Genomic DNA, 6,000 nt, shown 5'->3' on the forward strand with positions numbered 1-6,000 from the left:
CTGTGAACTTGATTTAAAGCCCTCTGAAATCAATGGAAAATTCTCACTAGTTTAAATGGGCTTTGGATCAGGCTCTATATGAACAGCAGTATCAAAGAAACACAGTTTGAATGCCCAACATACAGTTTCAGTTATGATACCTGGTATGCCCCAAATAAAAACACACTGACTGTAGTTGAAGAAAAAAAAAAACTAATGAGACTTGTAAACAAAGTACAAATAATTCTCAGTTGCTAAGAACCAGTATGCAAGAATTATAGATATCATAAAATACATTGTCATGAAATGTGCTGTTCTAAAACTATGAAAACATTTTGCTTGCAGAAATTAACTACTGATAGCTCAACACATTCATAGTACCTTTTCATACCTATCATATCTAATAATTAGTTGGAATAGATTTGTAACTAAAAGTACGCAACCCTGTATCTAGCAGCAAAACTGTTGAGGATTATGCCAGCTCTCCTCATGGGCATATGTATAGAGAGTTCTATAAAATAAGAAAAGATGTGACAGACATATTTTCCATAAGACAATGAAAATACAATGAAAGATTAATTGACATTGCCCACCTATGTAAATGTGAGTTTTTTCATCCACTGAATTACAATATATGATAGTGATTATAAACTTTCCATGGTAACCCCCCCGCCCAAAAAGTTAGTTTCTTAAAGTAAGACTACCAAAAGATTTTAAATGGCTTACAACAATAAACACAATTTGCATATTACCACCCTTTCTCCAATGCGAAATGATTTAATTTGCAGAAAAATCCATGCTACATTGATGTATATATATTTTTTTTCACATACAGACACACAGAGGATGTTCCTTTAGTGGAACTTGTAACAATTTAATCCATTTGCCCTTGCATTTCCATCCCTCTTCCCTCTTACAGACACACACTCCTAATATTACTAATCATTTGGTGTCAAAATGCTGCCTAGATGTAAAGATTTTTTCCCACAATGCATGACTATGAAGTCAACAAATGATTCTTGCTTTTTAAATACAAAGCATCAAAAGAGGAACATTTGCTTACATAACTGTGGTTATAGCAAATATCAATACCCCTGGTAAAGCCCATGGAGTAAAAAAACCCTGAAGCCGGTAGTGTAAGATTAAATGGCTACATCAGTCTCTGCTTACTGATTTATCAGGACTGCTACAGTTTAATGGCAAACGTGATCTATCTAATAAAATACACAGGACTTTCACATTTCATTCTACTAGCCTACTTTGACAGAAATTGCTGTCACTTTGTCTCAAGCACATCCAGATTCTGCACGTTTTACAAACCCCAGACTAACATAAGTGAAAACTTTTCTTTAAAACCATTTCTGAACTCAGCAAAGGAGACAAACTAAAAGTAGGAAATGCTTCCTGGCTGTTAAACCACTTTAAATCAAGCATGATTTTGTAGTTTTAAAACATACATGCTCTCATGCGGTTGGACTTCTTGGCTACAGAACTGGGATACAGGGAAATAAAACGTTTCAAGCAATTGACCAAATCTCACAAATAAAATTTAAAAAGTCACTAGGAAGTGTCCACACTACCACCTTGTGGAATTTTCTTGCAAGAACAGCACCTGCTTGTTTCCATAAACTTATTTTTCCCCCTGCCTAATATTAAAATTAGCTTAGTTTCAGAGAGAGATAAGAGTTCTATTACTACTAGCTTCTTTTATGAAGAAAGGGGTAGGCCCACAGCAGAGATAATTAACTTATCTCTTGGGTTTCTTTATTTTCCTCCTCTTGTTCTCCCTAAATAATTTCCTTGCCTGTACGGGAGAAAATATCACAATAAACTATAACAATAACTCCAGTGTAGCCTCCGATCAGCGAATCCCAGCACCAAAGGTGGAGGAGGCTCTTTCCTGGAAAACAGAGGAACCACCACTTGTGAAGCCCGCAGCAGCTAGAGGCTGGGGGCAGGATCAGCAAAAGGGAACCCAGCCCAGCTGGAAAGAAGGGCCCTGGTACCCCGAGCTGGGTGTGAGCTCCTCGGCCAGGACTGGGCTAGGTGGCCGGAGAAGTGCCCAGGCCCAAGAGGCAGCTGCAGGGGGCAGGCCCGGGCTCGCAGCCAGGGGGCCCATGGAGCGCTCTGCAGTCCTGGCGAGGAGCTGGGGCCCGGGAGCGGGGCTGAGGCTGACACAGACACACACGAGGCAGCCCCGCCTGCGGGCCGGGGGCGCCGGGCAGCCCAGGCCGAGGGAGGACGGAACTTGCCGGCATTGCGGGGGCGGGAGCGGAGCTGCTGAGCGCGGGGGTTGGGCGGGGGGTTACACCCCCAGCCCCACATCCGCTGCGCTGGGCAGTGCCGGGGAGGGGTTGATCCTGGGGAGGGGTTGATCCTGGGGAGGGGGGGGACCTGGCTGCAGCGGGGAGGGGGCGGGGCTCCCTCTCCGCGCGCCCCCAGCCAAGCGCCGCAGCCCCCGGGGGCGGCGGGAGGGAGGGGGAGGCTGAAGTTGGCGGCTGCCCTGCCGCCGGAGGGGGAGCTCAGCCCGCGCGGCACCCGGCGGCGGGGCGGGGCGCTGCAGTGCGGGCGGTGGGCGGCCGGGGGCAGCCCCGGGGGAGCGGGAAGCAGCCGCTCTGCGGTCCCCAACTTCCCAGCGGAGCGCGGGGCCGGGCGGCAGCTGCACCGTCCCGGGTGCCCAGCGGGGCCGCGAGAAACACAGCCCCCCACCTCCACCCACACCCACACAGAGCGCCGGCCCCGCCCTCGGCCCCTCCAGGCGGCTACTGGCTTCGTTTGCACCCCCGCCCCCCCCCAGCTCCCCCGCGAGCGCCAGGCTCCCGGCCATCACGTGCGGGCAGCCATGCAGCACAAAGCAGGCATTTACCAGCCGCAGCAGGCCAGCGAGTGACTCTCTCCAGCGGTGGGGGGGACGAACGGGGGGGGCGCCCAGGGACCTTCGCCCCAGCCCTGCGTGCCGGGGCTGCAGTTCCCTCGCCACCCCGGCGCCCGCGGGAGGTCCTGCTGCTTCCCCTGCCTGGGAGCGAGCTCCTCGTTCGCGGCAAGAGGAGCTTTGCTCTTTCTCTCTCCCGGTACTGCAGATCCCCCCGCCCCACCTCTCTCTCTCTCTCACACACGCGCGATCCCCCCTCCCCATCACACACACACACGACCGCCCCCTCCATCTCTCTCTCTCTCTCACACACACACACACAACCCCCCTTCCCATCTCTCTCACACACATACACACACGCGATCCCCCTCCCCATCACACCCTCTCTCTCTCTCACACACACACACACACACACACTTCTGTTTATTTGTCTGCTCGACAGAGCTACTTTGTAAACATCTCACAGAGAGCCCCGGAGCCTTTTCAAAAAGCTGATTGCAGCAAACCGCCCCCGAGCACCCGATGCTCCTCTGCAAGCCAAATTCGCGGTCTGTGGCCGCACAGATGACACGCAGCTCGTCTGTGATGGGGGACAGGACAGGGAGAAAAAGTAGCGCCTTGGAAAGGATGGGGAAAGTAAAAGCATAAACGACTGCAGCAACCTGAGCACCCTCTGCCCCAGTATTCACTGCAAGCCCCCGCAAAAATGAGCGTGAACCCAAACCTTCCATTCGCTGTACCTACCTTAACGCGAGAGCCGCACCGAGCTCCTTTCCCCTCCGCTAGATTCACCCAGGGAATCCTGACAAGATAGCAGACAACATGAATTCTTCGACCCCGGCTCCCCTCTGCTTTTTGGAATCCAACGCGATTTTCTTGTCCAAAGGAATTCAACGGCCACAAAAAATAAACATAAAAAAAGCAACGGCGGCGCTGGGTTTGGAGGCAGCCGGTGCTGGCGGTTGCAAACGACCTACATTCGGCAAGAAAATTGCGAATCAGTGCAAGAGGGAGAGTTGGGTTTGTAAGAGCTCTGATTGCCTATGCAGAGACAGGGAGAGAGACTGATCTGCAAGGAAAAGAGAGATTGAAGAGAGAGAGAGGTCCAGGCTGTACCAGTCTCTCTCCTTCTGCTATTGGACCAAACTGAATGAAATTTACAAAGCCAGCAGCCAATAGATCTCTGCAGTCTGCCCCATCACTACAGAAACCGTATCCACATCTACAACCTAATGCAAAGAGCATCTAACTCTACTGCAAACCAGCTGTAGCAAAATTGTCCAGGGTACCTGTATGGTTGAACAGGTGGGTATTTTAAACGTGTAGAAATAAAAACATAGATGCAAATCACGGCAATAGGGCTATTGCATTTTTGTTTCTATTCCAGCAACCTACACAAGTCCATTTTTTTAAACCATTAAATCCCAGCTTGTTATAATGTTGAGTAATGTTTAAAGAGGCAGCGGGGAACTCGTCTATGGTTACCCAACTTACCTATATTAACTTGCCTGTTTAACGTTCCCCGGCTGCTGCCTCTCCAAATTATGACAGCACAGTGCCTATTTACTCAGTGCACATATATTTCTGTGGTGTGTATATTTTTCTAAAAGGTGTAACATGAATGTTTTGATGATCAGAAATATTATTTTGACAGTCAAGTGCAAGGGCTGGATAAGTAGCACTGTGTTTAGTGCTGGTACAACCAAGAGTCTCAGATTCACTTCCTGTGTCTCACGTTTTAGCTCATCAAAGGGACGCAGCTGTGCACAGGGGTGTAAGCTGAATCCTGGAAACCCATATGCTGTGCTTCACTCTGTAGTGACTCCCTCTAGTCAACATAAGAGTGGCACTGATGGCTCACCACAATACAGGGCTTGGAAGGTGGTAATGGGCACTGAAACCAGATGAAATTTGGAAAGTTCCACACTGACCTTTGCAGCAAGAAAATGACAGTGTGAAAAAGGTGTTGAACTTTTTTCATACATTGAAACAAGAAGTCAAACGTGCACGTGGGAGAGGTTTCAAATTAAAAAACAAAGTGATATTTTAGAAATGCCAGATACTTTTGATACCCTAAAATACCAGATAATCAGGCTGTCTAGTTCAAGACTCTATTTGTTCTTCCATAGCTGATTATATCAGACTACTAAATTCAAGCAGAGTGTATCCTGCTTTCTCAGAACTGGAATTTGTCTACAATATTGGTGTTAACATTCCTACTCCGCTGTTTTAAGTGACAATGGGCACTATAGAATCTTCAATTCAGGATCTAACAGAAAACTGTTGGACTAGTTATGCATCTTTTCTGTTACAGAGCTCCTGCAACATCACATCATAAAAGGAATGCTGTGTTTTTAAATGTGATTCAAATTAAAACTACGTACAAGTATACTCAGAATGACTTGGACAACACATTTTAATGGATGCAGTAGACACATTAACCAGTTTGTGCACAGAAATCCTCTTCTTTTGTGTCAAAAGATCATTACATTATTTCATTATGTCTTTTTATTTACTTTTTTAAGTAACTCTTAAACAGGTGCTCATGCAAGTGAATTGTATTATTTTTTTAATGAGACTTCCAAGAATGTACCACCAGCCACACTACTCAATTAATGGAAAAGTTTGACTCATTATTGAAAAGATATAATCTTTTGTTGCCATCTGTCCCAAATTTTGCAGGCCAGTATTTATTTTGACAGTTATTTCATTGATCATACAAGGCAAATTTGGAGGCTATCTATGCTGAATTTAATCTAATTAATGATCTCCCACCTTTGTCAACATACCATGAAGCAATTTATTATATTTGTTACCCCAGGACTAATTTCTAACACAGACATCTCTGCATCTTAAAGGCTCCAAACGTGCATTAATACTAGTAAGCTTTCTATAGACTTTAGATTTATGCAAACTTTACATTTCATGCACCCTCAGTGCACAATAGCTCCTTAGCAGCAGGCAGCAGTATTACATAACAGCCTAGGCCAGAAAGAATGTCTCCTCAAAACCCAAGGAAATGACGGAATGTAAGTGAGCAAAACAGAGTTACTGAAATAGAAATGTGACTAGAACAACAGGGTTAGCATTCACCCACTTACAAAAAATGAACAGATACTTAAAAGATGGGATCTTCTGCATCAGGCTGC

The 6,000-nt window shown here is 46.6% G+C and overlaps 1 protein-coding gene across 1 annotated transcript in view; it reads right to left on the reverse strand.

The window, feature by feature from the left end:
- NLGN4X (neuroligin 4 X-linked) overlaps positions 1 to 3,745 on the reverse strand; it is a 264,063-nt gene extending 260,318 nt beyond the window's left edge. Inside the window, exon 1 of the mRNA XM_074983331.1 lies at positions 3,596 to 3,745. The gene's annotated coding sequence lies outside the window, so the exon portion shown is untranslated. The remainder of the gene's footprint in view (positions 1 to 3,595) is intronic.
- Positions 3,746 to 6,000: the final 2,255 nt, after the last annotated feature.

This window comes from Carettochelys insculpta, chromosome 1, assembly GCF_033958435.1.
Source record: "Carettochelys insculpta isolate YL-2023 chromosome 1, ASM3395843v1, whole genome shotgun sequence".
Taxonomy (NCBI): domain Eukaryota; kingdom Metazoa; phylum Chordata; order Testudines; family Carettochelyidae; genus Carettochelys; species Carettochelys insculpta.